Source organism: Microcebus murinus, chromosome 13 (assembly GCF_040939455.1).
Source record: "Microcebus murinus isolate Inina chromosome 13, M.murinus_Inina_mat1.0, whole genome shotgun sequence".
Taxonomy (NCBI): Eukaryota; Metazoa; Chordata; class Mammalia; order Primates; family Cheirogaleidae; genus Microcebus; species Microcebus murinus.
In genome coordinates this window covers 821,711-840,172 of record NC_134116.1, presented here as the reverse complement: position 1 = coordinate 840,172, position 18,462 = coordinate 821,711, and the positions used below count along the sequence as shown (strand labels likewise).

General features: G+C 63.9%; 6 non-coding genes across 6 annotated transcripts; all 6 read right to left on the bottom strand.

Moving 5' to 3' along the window:
- Positions 1-9: 9 nt before the first annotated feature.
- On the bottom strand, positions 10-128 carry LOC142874993 (5S ribosomal RNA). The gene has a single exon (XR_012922572.1). It is a non-coding gene; the product is annotated as a 5S ribosomal RNA (ribosomal RNA).
- Positions 129-3,630: 3,502 nt separating this feature from the next.
- Positions 3,631-3,749, bottom strand: LOC142874991 (5S ribosomal RNA). The gene has a single exon (XR_012922571.1). It is a non-coding gene; the product is annotated as a 5S ribosomal RNA (ribosomal RNA).
- A 3,523-nt stretch (positions 3,750-7,272) lies between these two features.
- LOC142875370 (5S ribosomal RNA) lies at positions 7,273-7,391 on the bottom strand. The gene has a single exon (XR_012922749.1). It is a non-coding gene; the product is annotated as a 5S ribosomal RNA (ribosomal RNA).
- Positions 7,392-10,914: 3,523 nt separating this feature from the next.
- LOC142875369 (5S ribosomal RNA) lies at positions 10,915-11,033 on the bottom strand. Its single transcript, XR_012922748.1, has one exon. It is a non-coding gene; the product is annotated as a 5S ribosomal RNA (ribosomal RNA).
- Positions 11,034-14,557: 3,524 nt separating this feature from the next.
- Positions 14,558-14,676, bottom strand: LOC142875368 (5S ribosomal RNA). Its single transcript, XR_012922747.1, has one exon. It is a non-coding gene; the product is annotated as a 5S ribosomal RNA (ribosomal RNA).
- A 3,494-nt stretch (positions 14,677-18,170) lies between these two features.
- On the bottom strand, positions 18,171-18,289 carry LOC142875367 (5S ribosomal RNA). The gene has a single exon (XR_012922746.1). It is a non-coding gene; the product is annotated as a 5S ribosomal RNA (ribosomal RNA).
- Between the last annotated feature and the right edge of the window lie 173 nt (positions 18,290-18,462).

Below are 18,462 nucleotides of genomic sequence, written 5' to 3'. Positions count from 1 at the left end.
AGAAGAAGAAGCCTACGGCACCCGGTATTCCCAGGCGGTCTCCCATCCAAGTACTAACCAGGCCCGACCCTGCTTAGCTTCCGAGACCAGACGAGATCGGGCGCGTTCAGGGTGGTGTGGCCCTAGACGGCGGAGGGCGCCCCTGCCCCGCTCAAGAAGCCGAGCCTCTCTGCGCTTCCCCGCCGCCTCCTCCCGCCCCAGGCCCCGCGCCGGCGCTGACCGGCGCCGGGCCGGGCCTGTTGAGTTCACCGGCCGGGTCCGGCGGGCTCCGTGGGACGGGGGTGACAGGCGGGGCGGGGCGGGGCGGGCAGGGAGCGGCGGGCCGGGGTGGGGGGCTGTCTCTCTATACACACACACACACACACACACACACACACTCACACTCACACTCACTCACTCACACTCACACAAGATGCGCCTCCACTGCTGGACTCGCCAAGGTGGAGACCTTCCAGCCTCCTTCACCTACCCGCCCCCCACCCCCAGCTCGTGGCCGCCCCCACCGCCGCCGCCGCCGATTGCGCACGCGCGGGTCGCCCGCCCTTTGACCCCAGGCAGGGGCCGCCCTCCCCGACAACCCCTTTCAGCTGCGCCCCCCACCCTGTGGGTGGGCTGCCGCCTATTCACCCCGGGCCCGGGCTGGGGCACTGCGCATGGGGGAGGGGAGCGAGTGTATGGGGCGTCTCTCTCTCTCTCTAGGGATGTGTCCCATGGGTGGGGTGGCGTGGTTTGTGGGGCGCTGAAGAAATCAGTCCCCTCCATCTCCTACCTCTGGAAAACGCCCAAGCCCTTGGAGAACTGCCGGCAACGCGACCGTGGGGGCCGGGACCCTCCTCTGTGTCCTCCTGTGGCCCGGTCCAAGGGGCCTGGGCCTGGCCGGGGCTGCATTGGACCCCGACCACCCTGGCGTGTGGACTCGCTAAAAATCGGCGATTAGATATTGGATTCCAGCTTCATTGAGGTCATTTCACTAATGAGTGCACCGGAAAGAGTTTCCTAATCCATCTGTGAGGGTGGCAACTGAAAGAGAATTTTAAAGCTGACAGAATAGGCGAGGAAAGGCATAGGAGATTTCCACACCCAGTAAGGAAGCCTTTCCCGAAATGGAAGAAAGAAACGAGCAAACAGAAACACCGGTAGCCCGCCAGGATCAGAGTCTGCCCCCGAGAGAAAGTACCCTGACCAGGTTCACCCGTGGGTGGGTGGCGAGCTAGCGGCATTCAGAAGAGCGAGGCCCGCAGTCTGTGCAGAAGACACCTGCACTCGGGTGTGTGTGGCGGCACGATTCACAAGCAGCTCCAGATGTTAAGCCAAGGAGAAGCCAGGGAGTTCCCAACGCCCCAGGTGTCCTCAGCCCACGACTGGCTGCTGGGGGAATGCGAAGCCCGGCTCCTTGTCTCAGAGCGGGACAACCAGGAGGTGTGACGTACACCCCGGGGTTCCCAGGAGGATCAGGCTGAAGCTGGGACTTGGCCTGAAAGTGTCCCCTCGCATGGCCACCCGCTTCCCCTTCCTGCTCCTCTACTCCTGGTGCCCCTCCATCCAGGGGCCAGACCTTAAAGAGTCACCCGCAAGAGAATCCTGGTCCCAAAGGAGCCTTCTGGGGGACCCGTGCTGAGAGAGGTTGTGGGCATGGCCCGCTGGGGCTCTGCCCGACCCAGGGCTGAGAGGTGCAACCTCCCAGCTCTGGGTCCCTGCAGGGGAAGCGTTGGCAAGCACAGGGCCAGTCCTCCAAAGGCCCAGGTGCAGGGAGCCCAGGCCAAGCAGCCTGTGGAAGAAGCCACCCCGGGAACACGACTGCAGGCCACGGCCCTTCCCACCTCCTCCTCCTCCTCCTCCTGCTCCTCCACCCCCCCGACCTCCCACCCCCACCCCCCCGACATGGCGCAGGGCTCAGAGACACCTCAGACACTTGCTACCCAAAGTGCAAAGGGCATCAGTTGCTCCTCCACACCCCCCCCTGCCCAGCAGACCGCGTTGTCCAGCCAGCCCCCGGGCCTCCCTGGGGTGCCCAGCACAAAAGTGCAGACAACCACCGGACCCTCAATCTCAGTTTTCGGATGTTTTTGCCACTCTAAGGACCCGCAGGCCAGCTGGGCCTTCTGGCAGGACAGAGAGCCCCGGAATCCGACGTGGAGAGCCGGGTGTACGTCCCCACGAGGAGGCGGTCCCCACCTCCGCGGCTCTCCCCTTGCGGGGGGGAAAAGCAGCCACGGGGCCTCAGAGAAGACACCAGGCTGGGCGCCCGCCCCACAGTGGGGGCACGTCCCCCGCAGGCCACTTAGCGCCGGCCGCCGGCCGGCGGACGGTTGGGTGGCGCGAGACGCTGCGGCCGCCCTGCTACCGGGTTCCTGGGAGGGCGTCCTGGAACCAGCGTCCACACCAAGCCCTTGGAAGGCCCAGGCGACGGAGGAGCCCCGTCAGGCAGGGGCCGAGGACGGTGACGGCCCGGGCGGGGAGGAGCGTGTCAGGCAGGGGCAGAGGACGGTGACAGGTGACAGGCCGGGCGGGAAGGAGTCAGTCAGGCAGGGGCCGAGGAGGAGACGGGCTGGGTAAGGGTTAGGGTTAGAGTCAGGGCACAAGTCACAATCGCAAAGACCTGGAAGCGACCCGAGTGCCCAGCGACCCACGAGTGCGTAAATGAAATGTGGCGCGTGGACACCACGGAGTGCTATTCAGCTAGGAGGAGCAGCGGTGAGAGGGCACCTCTCGTGGTTCTCCTGGCCAGAGCTGGAACCCGTTCCAGTAAGCCAGGTAGCCCAAGAATGGACACACGAGCACCACGTGCTCGCGCTCACCAGCAAATGGGTACGAACCGATGGACACCTAAGTGGACACAGAGGAATCACCTTCATCGGGTGGGTGTCGGGCGGGTGGGGGGAGGGGATGGGCATACACCTCCATTAGGAATGGGGTGGGTGCGCACCGACTGGGGGATGGGCGCACTTGAGGCTCTGACCCGAGGGGGGAGGCTGGGAGAGGGCAACGTACCCGACCTTAACATTGGTACCCCCACAATACGCTGCAACAACATCAGAGGTAAATGAATAAGAACACAGGGGGGAGGGGGGCACGGGCAACACATGTCACCTTAATACTTGGACTCCCATCATCTGCTTGAAAAGAGAGAGAAAAGAAAATGCAATCATAGAGATAAGAGACACTTTTTAAAAATAATGAATCCGAAGAGAAAAGTAAAAGGAGGCCTGTGGAGCAGGTCTGGGTGTGACTCCGGATCCCCCAACATCAGGTGCCACCACCAAAGATTCCTACGTGTAGCCCATAGAACCCCAAAAGCAACGGGACGAGTTCTGGTCACATACTCCCTCAAAATGACATCCTGGCCTTCTTCTGGAACTCCCTCCCCTCTCAGACTCTCAAGGTTTCCTCCAGCGTGTCGGTTCCCACAGAGCAGACCTTTGGTCTGAGACCTGACAGTCCAGAAGCCACGCATGCTGCCGCGTGACGGCGGTGTCGCGGCTTGGGACAAGAGGAGGCCCCACGGTGCGGGCTGGGGCGCCAGGCACCGCGGCGGGCGCTGAGGGTGGGGGTGACCCCCACCCCGGGCCGCCGCCTCGCTCCCAGAAAGGGGACAGAACAAGAGGCAAAACAAAAAAAAAAAGAAGAAGAAGCCTACGGCACCCGGTATTCCCAGGCGGTCTCCCATCCAAGTACTAACCAGGCCCGACCCTGCTTAGCTTCCGAGACCAGACGAGATCGGGCGCGTTCAGGGTGGTGTGGCCCTAGACGGCGGAGGGCGCCCCTGCCCCGCTCAAGAAGCCGAGCCTCTCTGCGCTTCCCCGCCGCCTCCTCCCGCCCCAGGCCCCGCGCCGGCGCTGACCGGCGCCGGGCCGGGCCTGTTGAGTTCACCGGCTGGGTCCGGCGGGCTCCGTGGGACGGGGGTGACAGGCGGGGCGGGGCGGGGCGGGCAGGGAGCGGCGGGCCGGGGTGGGGGGCTGTCTCTCTATACACACACACACACACACACACACACACACTCACACTCACACTCACTCACTCACACTCACACAAGATGCGCCTCCACTGCTGGACTCGCCAAGGTGGAGACCTTCCAGCCTCCTTCACCTACCCGCCCCCCACCCCCAGCTCGTGGCCGCCCCCACCGCCGCCGCCGCCGCCGCCGCCGCCGCCGCCGCCGATTGCGCACGCGCGGGTCGCCCGCCCTTTGACCCCAGGCAGGGGCCGCCCTCCCCGACAACCCCTTTCAGCTGCGCCCCCCACCCTGTGGGTGGGCTGCCGCCTATTCCCCCGGGCCCGGGCTGGGGCACTGCGCATGGGGGAGGGGAGCGAGTGTATGGGGCGTCTCTCTCTCTCTCTAGGGATGTGTCCCATGGGTGGGGTGGCGTGGTTTGTGGGGCGCTGAAGAAATCAGTCCCCTCCATCTCCTACCTCTGGAAAACGCCCAAGCCCTTGGAGAACTGCCGGCAACGCGACCGTGGGGGCCGGGACCCTCCTCTGTGTCCTCCTGTGGCCCGGTCCAAGGGGCCTGGGCCTGGCCGGGGCTGCATTGGACCCCGACCACCCTGGCGTGTGGACTCGCTAAAAATCGGCGATTAGATATTGGATTCCAGCTTCATTGAGGTCATTTCACTAATGAGTGCACCGGAAAGAGTTTCCTAATCCATCTGTGAGGGTGGCAACTGAAAGAGAATTTTAAAGCTGACAGAATAGGCGAGGAAAGGCATAGGAGATTTCCACACCCAGTAAGGAAGCCTTTCCCGAAATGGAAGAAAGAAACGAGCAAACAGAAACACCGGTAGCCCGCCAGGATCAGAGTCTGCCCCCGAGAGAAAGTACCCTGACCAGGTTCACCCGTGGGTGGGTGGCGAGCTAGCGGCATTCAGAAGAGCGAGGCCCGCAGTCTGTGCAGAAGACACCTGCACTCGGGTGTGTGTGGCGGCACGATTCACAAGCAGCTCCAGATGTTAAGCCAAGGAGAAGCCAGGGAGTTCCCAACGCCCCAGGTGTCCTCAGCCCACGACTGGCTGCTGGGGGAATGCGAAGCCCGGCTCCTTGTCTCAGAGCGGGACAACCAGGAGGTGTGACGTACACCCCGGGGTTCCCAGGAGGATCAGGCTGAAGCTGGGACTTGGCCTGAAAGTGTCCCCTCGCATGGCCACCCGCTTCCCCTTCCTGCTCCTCTACTCCTGGTGCCCCTCCATCCAGGGGCCAGACCTTAAAGAGTCACCCGCAAGAGAATCCTGGTCCCAAAGGAGCCTTCTGGGGGACCCGTGCTGAGAGAGGTTGTGGGCATGGCCCGCTGGGGCTCTGCCCGACCCAGGGCTGAGAGGTGCAACCTCCCAGCTCTGGGTCCCTGCAGGGGAAGCGTTGGCAAGCACAGGGCCAGTCCTCCAAAGGCCCAGGTGCAGGGAGCCCAGGCCAAGCAGCCTGTGGAAGAAGCCACCCCGGGAACACGACTGCAGGCCACGGCCCTTCCCACCTCCTCCTCCTCCTCCTCCTGCTCCTCCACCCCCCCGACCTCCCACCCCCACCCCCCCGACATGGCGCAGGGCTCAGAGACACCTCAGACACTTGCTACCCAAAGTGCAAAGGGCATCAGTTGCTCCTCCACACCCCCCCCCTGCCCAGCAGACCGCGTTGTCCAGCCAGCCCCCGGGCCTCCCTGGGGTGCCCAGCACAAAAGTGCAGACAACCACCGGACCCTCAATCTCAGTTTTCGGATGTTTTTGCCACTCTAAGGACCCGCAGGCCAGCTGGGCCTTCTGGCAGGACAGAGAGCCCCGGAATCCGACGTGGAGAGCCGGGTGTACGTCCCCACGAGGAGGCGGTCCCCACCTCCGCGGCTCTCCCCTTGCGGGGGGGAAAAGCAGCCACGGGGCCTCAGAGAAGACACCAGGCTGGGCGCCCGCCCCACAGTGGGGGCACGTCCCCCGCAGGCCACTTAGCGCCGGCCGCCGGCCGGCGGACGGTTGGGTGGCGCGAGACGCTGCGGCCGCCCTGCTACCGGGTTCCTGGGAGGGCGTCCTGGAACCAGCGTCCACACCAAGCCCTTGGAAGGCCCAGGCGACGGAGGAGCCCCGTCAGGCAGGGGCCGAGGACGGTGACGGCCCGGGCGGGGAGGAGCGTGTCAGGCAGGGGCAGAGGACGGTGACAGGTGACAGGCCGGGCGGGAAGGAGTCAGTCAGGCAGGGGCCGAGGAGGAGACGGGCTGGGTAAGGGTTAGGGTTAGAGTCAGGGCACAAGTCACAATCGCAAAGACCTGGAAGCGACCCGAGTGCCCAGCGACCCACGAGTGCGTAAATGAAATGTGGCGCGTGGACACCACGGAGTGCTATTCAGCTAGGAGGAGCAGCGGTGAGAGGGCACCTCTCGTGGTTCTCCTGGCCAGAGCTGGAACCCGTTCCAGTAAGCCAGGTAGCCCAAGAATGGACACACGAGCACCACGTGCTCGCGCTCACCAGCAAATGGGTACGAACCGATGGACACCTAAGTGGACACAGAGGAATCACCTTCATCGGGTGGGTGTCGGGCGGGTGGGGGGAGGGGATGGGCATACACCTCCATTAGGAATGGGGTGGGTGCGCACCGACTGGGGGATGGGCGCACTTGAGGCTCTGACCCGAGGGGGGAGGCTGGGAGAGGGCAACGTACCCGACCTTAACATTGGTACCCCCACAATACGCTGCAACAACATCAGAGGTAAATGAATAAGAACACAGGGGGGAGGGGGGCACGGGCAACACATGTCACCTTAATACTTGGACTCCCATCATCTGCTTGAAAAGAGAGAGAAAAGAAAATGCAATCATAGAGATAAGAGACACTTTTTAAAAATAATGAATCCGAAGAGAAAAGTAAAAGGAGGCCTGTGGAGCAGGTCTGGGTGTGACTCCGGATCCCCCAACATCAGGTGCCACCACCAAAGATTCCTACGTGTAGCCCATAGAACCCCAAAAGCAACGGGACGAGTTCTGGTCACATACTCCCTCAAAATGACATCCTGGCCTTCTTCTGGAACTCCCTCCCCTCTCAGACTCTCAAGGTTTCCTCCAGCGTGTCGGTTCCCACAGAGCAGACCTTTGGTCTGAGACCTGACAGTCCAGAAGCCACGCATGCTGCCGCGTGACGGCGGTGTCGCGGCTTGGGACAAGAGGAGGCCCCACGGTGCGGGCTGGGGCGCCAGGCACCGCGGCGGGCGCTGAGGGTGGGGGTGACCCCCACCCCGGGCCGCCGCCTCGCTCCCAGAAAGGGGACAGAACAAGAGGCAAAACAAAAAAAAAAAGAAGAAGAAGCCTACGGCACCCGGTATTCCCAGGCGGTCTCCCATCCAAGTACTAACCAGGCCCGACCCTGCTTAGCTTCCGAGACCAGACGAGATCGGGCGCGTTCAGGGTGGTGTGGCCCTAGACGGCGGAGGGCGCCCCTGCCCCGCTCAAGAAGCCGAGCCTCTCTGCGCTTCCCCGCCGCCTCCTCCCGCCCCAGGCCCCGCGCCGGCGCTGACCGGCGCCGGGCCGGGCCTGTTGAGTTCACCGGCCGGGTCCGGCGGGCTCCGTGGGACGGGGGTGACAGGCGGGGCGGGGCGGGGCGGGCAGGGAGCGGCGGGCCGGGGTGGGGGGCTGTCTCTCTATACACACACACACACACACACACACACACACTCACACTCACACTCACTCACTCACACTCACACAAGATGCGCCTCCACTGCTGGACTCGCCAAGGTGGAGACCTTCCAGCCTCCTTCACCTACCCGCCCCCCACCCCCAGCTCGTGGCCGCCCCCACCGCCGCCGCCGCCGCCGCCGCCGCCGCCGCCGCCGATTGCGCACGCGCGGGTCGCCCGCCCTTTGACCCCAGGCAGGGGCCGCCCTCCCCGACAACCCCTTTCAGCTGCGCCCCCCACCCTGTGGGTGGGCTGCCGCCTATTCACCCCGGGCCCGGGCTGGGGCACTGCGCATGGGGGAGGGGAGCGAGTGTATGGGGCGTCTCTCTCTCTCTCTAGGGATGTGTCCCATGGGTGGGGTGGCGTGGTTTGTGGGGCGCTGAAGAAATCAGTCCCCTCCATCTCCTACCTCTGGAAAACGCCCAAGCCCTTGGAGAACTGCCGGCAACGCGACCGTGGGGGCCGGGACCCTCCTCTGTGTCCTCCTGTGGCCCGGTCCAAGGGGCCTGGGCCTGGCCGGGGCTGCATTGGACCCCGACCACCCTGGCGTGTGGACTCGCTAAAAATCGGCGATTAGATATTGGATTCCAGCTTCATTGAGGTCATTTCACTAATGAGTGCACCGGAAAGAGTTTCCTAATCCATCTGTGAGGGTGGCAACTGAAAGAGAATTTTAAAGCTGACAGAATAGGCGAGGAAAGGCATAGGAGATTTCCACACCCAGTAAGGAAGCCTTTCCCGAAATGGAAGAAAGAAACGAGCAAACAGAAACACCGGTAGCCCGCCAGGATCAGAGTCTGCCCCCGAGAGAAAGTACCCTGACCAGGTTCACCCGTGGGTGGGTGGCGAGCTAGCGGCATTCAGAAGAGCGAGGCCCGCAGTCTGTGCAGAAGACACCTGCACTCGGGTGTGTGTGGCGGCACGATTCACAAGCAGCTCCAGATGTTAAGCCAAGGAGAAGCCAGGGAGTTCCCAACGCCCCAGGTGTCCTCAGCCCACGACTGGCTGCTGGGGGAATGCGAAGCCCGGCTCCTTGTCTCAGAGCGGGACAACCAGGAGGTGTGACGTACACCCCGGGGTTCCCAGGAGGATCAGGCTGAAGCTGGGACTTGGCCTGAAAGTGTCCCCTCGCATGGCCACCCGCTTCCCCTTCCTGCTCCTCTACTCCTGGTGCCCCTCCATCCAGGGGCCAGACCTTAAAGAGTCACCCGCAAGAGAATCCTGGTCCCAAAGGAGCCTTCTGGGGGACCCGTGCTGAGAGAGGTTGTGGGCATGGCCCGCTGGGGCTCTGCCCGACCCAGGGCTGAGAGGTGCAACCTCCCAGCTCTGGGTCCCTGCAGGGGAAGCGTTGGCAAGCACAGGGCCAGTCCTCCAAAGGCCCAGGTGCAGGGAGCCCAGGCCAAGCAGCCTGTGGAAGAAGCCACCCCGGGAACACGACTGCAGGCCACGGCCCTTCCCACCTCCTCCTCCTCCTCCTCCTGCTCCTCCACCCCCCCGACCTCCCACCCCCACCCCCCCGACATGGCGCAGGGCTCAGAGACACCTCAGACACTTGCTACCCAAAGTGCAAAGGGCATCAGTTGCTCCTCCACACCCCCCCCTGCCCAGCAGACCGCGTTGTCCAGCCAGCCCCCGGGCCTCCCTGGGGTGCCCAGCACAAAAGTGCAGACAACCACCGGACCCTCAATCTCAGTTTTCGGATGTTTTTGCCACTCTAAGGACCCGCAGGCCAGCTGGGCCTTCTGGCAGGACAGAGAGCCCCGGAATCCGACGTGGAGAGCCGGGTGTACGTCCCCACGAGGAGGCGGTCCCCACCTCCGCGGCTCTCCCCTTGCGGGGGGGAAAAGCAGCCACGGGGCCTCAGAGAAGACACCAGGCTGGGCGCCCGCCCCACAGTGGGGGCACGTCCCCCGCAGGCCACTTAGCGCCGGCCGCCGGCCGGCGGACGGTTGGGTGGCGCGAGACGCTGCGGCCGCCCTGCTACCGGGTTCCTGGGAGGGCGTCCTGGAACCAGCGTCCACACCAAGCCCTTGGAAGGCCCAGGCGACGGAGGAGCCCCGTCAGGCAGGGGCCGAGGACGGTGACGGCCCGGGCGGGGAGGAGCGTGTCAGGCAGGGGCAGAGGACGGTGACAGGTGACAGGCCGGGCGGGAAGGAGTCAGTCAGGCAGGGGCCGAGGAGGAGACGGGCTGGGTAAGGGTTAGGGTTAGAGTCAGGGCACAAGTCACAATCGCAAAGACCTGGAAGCGACCCGAGTGCCCAGCGACCCACGAGTGCGTAAATGAAATGTGGCGCGTGGACACCACGGAGTGCTATTCAGCTAGGAGGAGCAGCGGTGAGAGGGCACCTCTCGTGGTTCTCCTGGCCAGAGCTGGAACCCGTTCCAGTAAGCCAGGTAGCCCAAGAATGGACACACGAGCACCACGTGCTCGCGCTCACCAGCAAATGGGTACGAACCGATGGACACCTAAGTGGACACAGAGGAATCACCTTCATCGGGTGGGTGTCGGGCGGGTGGGGGGAGGGGATGGGCATACACCTCCATTAGGAATGGGGTGGGTGCGCACCGACTGGGGGATGGGCGCACTTGAGGCTCTGACCCGAGGGGGGAGGCTGGGAGAGGGCAACGTACCCGACCTTAACATTGGTACCCCCACAATACGCTGCAACAACATCAGAGGTAAATGAATAAGAACACAGGGGGGAGGGGGGCACGGGCAACACATGTCACCTTAATACTTGGACTCCCATCATCTGCTTGAAAAGAGAGAGAAAAGAAAATGCAATCATAGAGATAAGAGACACTTTTTAAAAATAATGAATCCGAAGAGAAAAGTAAAAGGAGGCCTGTGGAGCAGGTCTGGGTGTGACTCCGGATCCCCCAACATCAGGTGCCACCACCAAAGATTCCTACGTGTAGCCCATAGAACCCCAAAAGCAACGGGACGAGTTCTGGTCACATACTCCCTCAAAATGACATCCTGGCCTTCTTCTGGAACTCCCTCCCCTCTCAGACTCTCAAGGTTTCCTCCAGCGTGTCGGTTCCCACAGAGCAGACCTTTGGTCTGAGACCTGACAGTCCAGAAGCCACGCATGCTGCCGCGTGACGGCGGTGTCGCGGCTTGGGACAAGAGGAGGCCCCACGGTGCGGGCTGGGGCGCCAGGCACCGCGGCGGGCGCTGAGGGTGGGGGTGACCCCCACCCCGGGCCGCCGCCTCGCTCCCAGAAAGGGGACAGAACAAGAGGCAAAACAAAAAAAAAAAGAAGAAGAAGCCTACGGCACCCGGTATTCCCAGGCGGTCTCCCATCCAAGTACTAACCAGGCCCGACCCTGCTTAGCTTCCGAGACCAGACGAGATCGGGCGCGTTCAGGGTGGTGTGGCCCTAGACGGCGGAGGGCGCCCCTGCCCCGCTCAAGAAGCCGAGCCTCTCTGCGCTTCCCCGCCGCCTCCTCCCGCCCCAGGCCCCGCGCCGGCGCTGACCGGCGCCGGGCCGGGCCTGTTGAGTTCACCGGCCGGGTCCGGCGGGCTCCGTGGGACGGGGGTGACAGGCGGGGCGGGGCGGGGCGGGCAGGGAGCGGCGGGCCGGGGTGGGGGGCTGTCTCTCTATACACACACACACACACACACACACACACACTCACACTCACACTCACTCACTCACACTCACACAAGATGCGCCTCCACTGCTGGACTCGCCAAGGTGGAGACCTTCCAGCCTCCTTCACCTACCCGCCCCCCACCCCCAGCTCGTGGCCGCCCCCACCGCCGCCGCCGCCGCCGCCGCCGCCGCCGCCGCCGATTGCGCACGCGCGGGTCGCCCGCCCTTTGACCCCAGGCAGGGGCCGCCCTCCCCGACAACCCCTTTCAGCTGCGCCCCCCACCCTGTGGGTGGGCTGCCGCCTATTCACCCCGGGCCCGGGCTGGGGCACTGCGCATGGGGGAGGGGAGCGAGTGTATGGGGCGTCTCTCTCTCTCTCTAGGGATGTGTCCCATGGGTGGGGTGGCGTGGTTTGTGGGGCGCTGAAGAAATCAGTCCCCTCCATCTCCTACCTCTGGAAAACGCCCAAGCCCTTGGAGAACTGCCGGCAACGCGACCGTGGGGGCCGGGACCCTCCTCTGTGTCCTCCTGTGGCCCGGTCCAAGGGGCCTGGGCCTGGCCGGGGCTGCATTGGACCCCGACCACCCTGGCGTGTGGACTCGCTAAAAATCGGCGATTAGATATTGGATTCCAGCTTCATTGAGGTCATTTCACTAATGAGTGCACCGGAAAGAGTTTCCTAATCCATCTGTGAGGGTGGCAACTGAAAGAGAATTTTAAAGCTGACAGAATAGGCGAGGAAAGGCATAGGAGATTTCCACACCCAGTAAGGAAGCCTTTCCCGAAATGGAAGAAAGAAACGAGCAAACAGAAACACCGGTAGCCCGCCAGGATCAGAGTCTGCCCCCGAGAGAAAGTACCCTGACCAGGTTCACCCGTGGGTGGGTGGCGAGCTAGCGGCATTCAGAAGAGCGAGGCCCGCAGTCTGTGCAGAAGACACCTGCACTCGGGTGTGTGTGGCGGCACGATTCACAAGCAGCTCCAGATGTTAAGCCAAGGAGAAGCCAGGGAGTTCCCAACGCCCCAGGTGTCCTCAGCCCACGACTGGCTGCTGGGGGAATGCGAAGCCCGGCTCCTTGTCTCAGAGCGGGACAACCAGGAGGTGTGACGTACACCCCGGGGTTCCCAGGAGGATCAGGCTGAAGCTGGGACTTGGCCTGAAAGTGTCCCCTCGCATGGCCACCCGCTTCCCCTTCCTGCTCCTCTACTCCTGGTGCCCCTCCATCCAGGGGCCAGACCTTAAAGAGTCACCCGCAAGAGAATCCTGGTCCCAAAGGAGCCTTCTGGGGGACCCGTGCTGAGAGAGGTTGTGGGCATGGCCCGCTGGGGCTCTGCCCGACCCAGGGCTGAGAGGTGCAACCTCCCAGCTCTGGGTCCCTGCAGGGGAAGCGTTGGCAAGCACAGGGCCAGTCCTCCAAAGGCCCAGGTGCAGGGAGCCCAGGCCAAGCAGCCTGTGGAAGAAGCCACCCCGGGAACACGACTGCAGGCCACGGCCCTTCCCACCTCCTCCTCCTCCTCCTCCTGCTCCTCCACCCCCCCGACCTCCCACCCCCACCCCCCCGACATGGCGCAGGGCTCAGAGACACCTCAGACACTTGCTACCCAAAGTGCAAAGGGCATCAGTTGCTCCTCCACACCCCCCCCCTGCCCAGCAGACCGCGTTGTCCAGCCAGCCCCCGGGCCTCCCTGGGGTGCCCAGCACAAAAGTGCAGACAACCACCGGACCCTCAATCTCAGTTTTCGGATGTTTTTGCCACTCTAAGGACCCGCAGGCCAGCTGGGCCTTCTGGCAGGACAGAGAGCCCCGGAATCCGACGTGGAGAGCCGGGTGTACGTCCCCACGAGGAGGCGGTCCCCACCTCCGCGGCTCTCCCCTTGCGGGGGGGAAAAGCAGCCACGGGGCCTCAGAGAAGACACCAGGCTGGGCGCCCGCCCCACAGTGGGGGCACGTCCCCCGCAGGCCACTTAGCGCCGGCCGCCGGCCGGCGGACGGTTGGGTGGCGCGAGACGCTGCGGCCGCCCTGCTACCGGGTTCCTGGGAGGGCGTCCTGGAACCAGCGTCCACACCAAGCCCTTGGAAGGCCCAGGCGACGGAGGAGCCCCGTCAGGCAGGGGCCGAGGACGGTGACGGCCCGGGCGGGGAGGAGCGTGTCAGGCAGGGGCAGAGGACGGTGACAGGTGACAGGCCGGGCGGGAAGGAGTCAGTCAGGCAGGGGCCGAGGAGGAGACGGGCTGGGTAAGGGTTAGGGTTAGAGTCAGGGCACAAGTCACAATCGCAAAGACCTGGAAGCGACCCGAGTGCCCAGCGACCCACGAGTGCGTAAATGAAATGTGGCGCGTGGACACCACGGAGTGCTATTCAGCTAGGAGGAGCAGCGGTGAGAGGGCACCTCTCGTGGTTCTCCTGGCCAGAGCTGGAACCCGTTCCAGTAAGCCAGGTAGCCCAAGAATGGACACACGAGCACCACGTGCTCGCGCTCACCAGCAAATGGGTACGAACCGATGGACACCTAAGTGGACACAGAGGAATCACCTTCATCGGGTGGGTGTCGGGCGGGTGGGGGGAGGGGATGGGCATACACCTCCATTAGGAATGGGGTGGGTGCGCACCGACTGGGGGATGGGCGCACTTGAGGCTCTGACCCGAGGGGGGAGGCTGGGAGAGGGCAACGTACCCGACCTTAACATTGGTACCCCCACAATACGCTGCAACAACATCAGAGGTAAATGAATAAGAACACAGGGGGGAGGGGGGCACGGGCAACACATGTCACCTTAATACTTGGACTCCCATCATCTGCTTGAAAAGAGAGAGAAAAGAAAATGCAATCATAGAGATAAGAGACACTTTTTAAAAATAATGAATCCGAAGAGAAAAGTAAAAGGAGGCCTGTGGAGCAGGTCTGGGTGTGACTCCGGATCCCCCAACATCAGGTGCCACCACCAAAGATTCCTACGTGTAGCCCATAGAACCCCAAAAGCAACGGGACGAGTTCTGGTCACATACTCCCTCAAAATGACATCCTGGCCTTCTTCTGGAACTCCCTCCCCTCTCAGACTCTCAAGGTTTCCTCCAGCGTGTCGGTTCCCACAGAGCAGACCTTTGGTCTGAGACCTGACAGTCCAGAAGCCACGCATGCTGCCGCGTGACGGCGGTGTCGCGGCTTGGGACAAGAGGAGGCCCCACGGTGCGGGCTGGGGCGCCAGGCACCGCGGCGGGCGCTGAGGGTGGGGGTGACCCCCACCCCGGGCCGCCGCCTCGCTCCCAGAAAGGGGACAGAACAAGAGGCAAAACAAAAAAAAAAAGAAGAAGAAGCCTACGGCACCCGGTATTCCCAGGCGGTCTCCCATCCAAGTACTAACCAGGCCCGACCCTGCTTAGCTTCCGAGACCAGACGAGATCGGGCGCGTTCAGGGTGGTGTGGCCCTAGACGGCGGAGGGCGCCCCTGCCCCGCTCAAGAAGCCAAGCCTCTCTGCGCTTCCCCGCCGCCTCCTCCCGCCCCAGGCCCCGCGCCGGCGCTGACCGGCGCCGGGCCGGGCCTGTTGAGTTCACCGGCCGGGTCCGGCGGGCTCCGTGGGACGGGGGTGACAGGCGGGGCGGGGCGGGGCGGGCAGGGAGCGGCGGGCCGGGGTGGGGGGCTGTCTCTCTATACACACACACACACACACACACACACACACTCACACTCACACTCACACAAGATGCGCCTCCACTGCTGGACTCGCCAAGGTGGAGACCTTCCAGCCTCCTTCACCTACCCGCCCCCCACCCCCAGCTCGTGGCCGCCCCCACCGCCGCCGCCGCCGCCGCCGATTGCGCACGCGCGGGTCGCCCGCCCTTTGACCCCAGGCAGGGGCCGCCCTCCCCGACAACCCCTTTCAGCTGCGCCCCCCACCCTGTGGGTGGGCTGCCGCCTATTCCCCGGGGCCCGGGCTGGGGCACTGCGCATGGGGGAGGGGAGCGAGTGTATGGGGCGTCTCTCTCTCTCTCTAGGGATGTGTCCCATGGGTGGGGTGGCGTGGTTTGTGGGGCGCTGAAGAAATCAGTCCCCTCCATCTCCTACCTCTGGAAAACGCCCAATCCCTTGGAGAACTGCCGGCAACGCGACCGTGGGGGCCGGGACCCTCCTCTGTGTCCTCCTGTGGCCCGGTCCAAGGGGCCTGGGCCTGGCCGGGGCTGCATTGGACCCCGACCACCCTGGCGTGTGGACTCGCTAAAAATCGGCGATTAGATATTGGATTCCAGCTTCATTGAGGTCATTTCACTAATGAGTGCACCGGAAAGAGTTTCCTAATCCATCTGTGAGGGTGGCAACTGAAAGAGAATTTTAAAGCTGACAGAATAGGCGAGGAAAGGCATAGGAGATTTCCACACCCAGTAAGGAAGCCTTTCCCGAAATGGAAGAAAGAAACGAGCAAACAGAAACACCGGTAGCCCGCCAGGATCAGAGTCTGCCCCCGAGAGAAAGTACCCTGACCAGGTTCACCCGTGGGTGGGTGGCGAGCTAGCGGCATTCAGAAGAGCGAGGCCCGCAGTCTGTGCAGAAGACACCTGCACTCGGGTGTGTGTGGCGGCACGATTCACAAGCAGCTCCAGATGTTAAGCCAAGGAGAAGCCAGGGAGTTCCCAACGCCCCAGGTGTCCTCAGCCCACGACTGGCTGCTGGGGGAATGCGAAGCCCGGCTCCTTGTCTCAGAGCGGGACAACCAGGAGGTGTGACGTACACCCCGGGGTTCCCAGGAGGATCAGGCTGAAGCTGGGACTTGGCCTGAAAGTGTCCCCTCGCATGGCCACCCGCTTCCCCTTCCTGCTCCTCTACTCCTGGTGCCCCTCCATCCAGGGGCCAGACCTTAAAGAGTCACCCGCAAGAGAATCCTGGTCCCAAAGGAGCCTTCTGGGGGACCCGTGCTGAGAGAGGTTGTGGGCATGGCCCGCTGGGGCTCTGCCCGACCCAGGGCTGAGAGGTGCAACCTCCCAGCTCTGGGTCCCTGCAGGGGAAGCGTTGGCAAGCACAGGGCCAGTCCTCCAAAGGCCCAGGTGCAGGGAGCCCAGGCCAAGCAGCCTGTGGAAGAAGCCACCCCGGGAACACGACTGCAGGCCACGGCCCTTCCCACCTCCTCCTCCTCCTCCTCCTGCTCCTCCACCCCCCGACCTCCCACCCCCACCCCCCCGACATGGCGCAGGGCTCAGAGACACCTCAGACACTTGCTACCCAAAGTGCAAAGGGCATCAGTTGCTCCTCCACACCCCCCCCCCTGCCCAGCAGACCGCGTTGTCCAGCCAGCCCCCGGGCCTCCCTGGGGTGCCCAGCACAAAAGTGCAGACAACCACCGGACCCTCAATCTCAGTTTTCGGATGTTTTTGCCACTCTAAGGACCCGCAGGCCAGCTGGGCCTTCTGGCAGGACAGAGAGCCCCGGAATCCGACGTGGAGAGCCGGGTGTACGTCCCCACGAGGAGGCGGTCCCCACCTCCGCGGCTCTCCCCTTGCGGGGGGGAAAAGCAGCCACGGGGCCTCAGAGAAGACACCAGGCTGGGCGCCCGCCCCACAGTGGGGGCACGTCCCCCGCAGGCCACTTAGCGCCGGCCGCCGGCCGGCGGACGGTTGGGTGGCGCGAGACGCTGCGGCCGCCCTGCTACCGGGTTCCTGGGAGGGCGTCCTGGAACCAGCGTCCACACCAAGCCCTTGGAAGGCCCAGGCGACGGAGGAGCCCCGTCAGGCAGGGGCCGAGGACGGTGACGGCCCGGGCGGGGAGGAGCGTGTCAGGCAGGGGCAGAGGACGGTGACAGGTGACAGGCCGGGCGGGAAGGAGTCAGTCAGGCAGGGGCCGAGGAGGAGACGGGCTGGGTAAGGGTTAGGGTTAGAGTCAGGGCACAAGTCACAATCGCAAAGACCTGGAAGCGACCCGAGTGCCCAGCGACCCACGAGTGCGTAAATGAAATGTGGCGCGTGGACACCACGGAGTGCTATTCAGCTAGGAGGAGCAGCGGTGAGAGGGCACCTCTCGTGGTTCTCCTGGCCAGAGCTGGAACCCGTTCCAGTAAGCCAGGTAGCCCAAGAATGGACACACGAGCACCACGTGCTCGCGCTCACCAGCAAATGGGTACGAACCGATGGACACCTAAGTGGACACAGAGGAATCACCTTCATCGGGTGGGTGTCGGGCGGGTGGGGGGAGGGGATGGGCATACACCTCCATTAGGAATGGGGTGGGTGCGCACCGACTGGGGGATGGGCGCACTTGAGGCTCTGACCCGAGGGGGGAGGCTGGGAGAGGGCAACGTACCCGACCTTAACATTGGTACCCCCACAATACGCTGCAACAACATCAGAGGTAAATGAATAAGAACACAGGGGGGAGGGGGGCACGGGCAACACATGTCACCTTAATACTTGGACTCCCATCATCTGCTTGAAAAGAGAGAGAAAAGAAAATGCAATCATAGAGATAAGAGACACTTTTTAAAAATAATGAATCCGAAGAGAAAAGTAAAAGGAGGCCTGTGGAGCAGGTCTGGGTGTGACTCCGGATCCCCCAACATCAGGTGCCACCACCAAAGATTCCTACGTGTAGCCCATAGAACCCCAAAAGCAACGGGACGAGTTCTGGTCACATACTCCCTCAAAATGACATCCTGGCCTTCTTCTGGAACTCCCTCCCCTCTCAGACTCTCAAGGTTTCCTCCAGCGTGTCGGTTCCCACAGAGCAGACCTTTGGTCTGAGACCTGACAGTCCAGAAGCCACGCATGCTGCCGCGTGACGGCGGTGTCGCGGCTTGGGACAAGAGGAGGCCCCACGGTGCGGGCTGGGGCGCCAGGCACCGCGGCGGGCGCTGAGGGTGGGGGTGACCCCCACCCCGGGCCGCCGCCTCGCTCCCAGAAAGGGGACAGAACAAGAGGCAAAACAAAAAAAAAAAGAAGAAGAAGCCTACGGCACCCGGTATTCCCAGGCGGTCTCCCATCCAAGTACTAACCAGGCCCGACCCTGCTTAGCTTCCGAGACCAGACGAGATCGGGCGCGTTCAGGGTGGTGTGGCCCTAGACGGCGGAGGGCGCCCCTGCCCCGCTCAAGAAGCCGAGCCTCTCTGCGCTTCCCCGCCGCCTCCTCCCGCCCCAGGCCCCGCGCCGGCGCTGACCGGCGCCGGGCCGGGCCTGTTGAGTTCACCGGCCGGGTCCGGCGGGCTCCGTGGGACGGGGGTGACAGGCGGGGCGGGGCG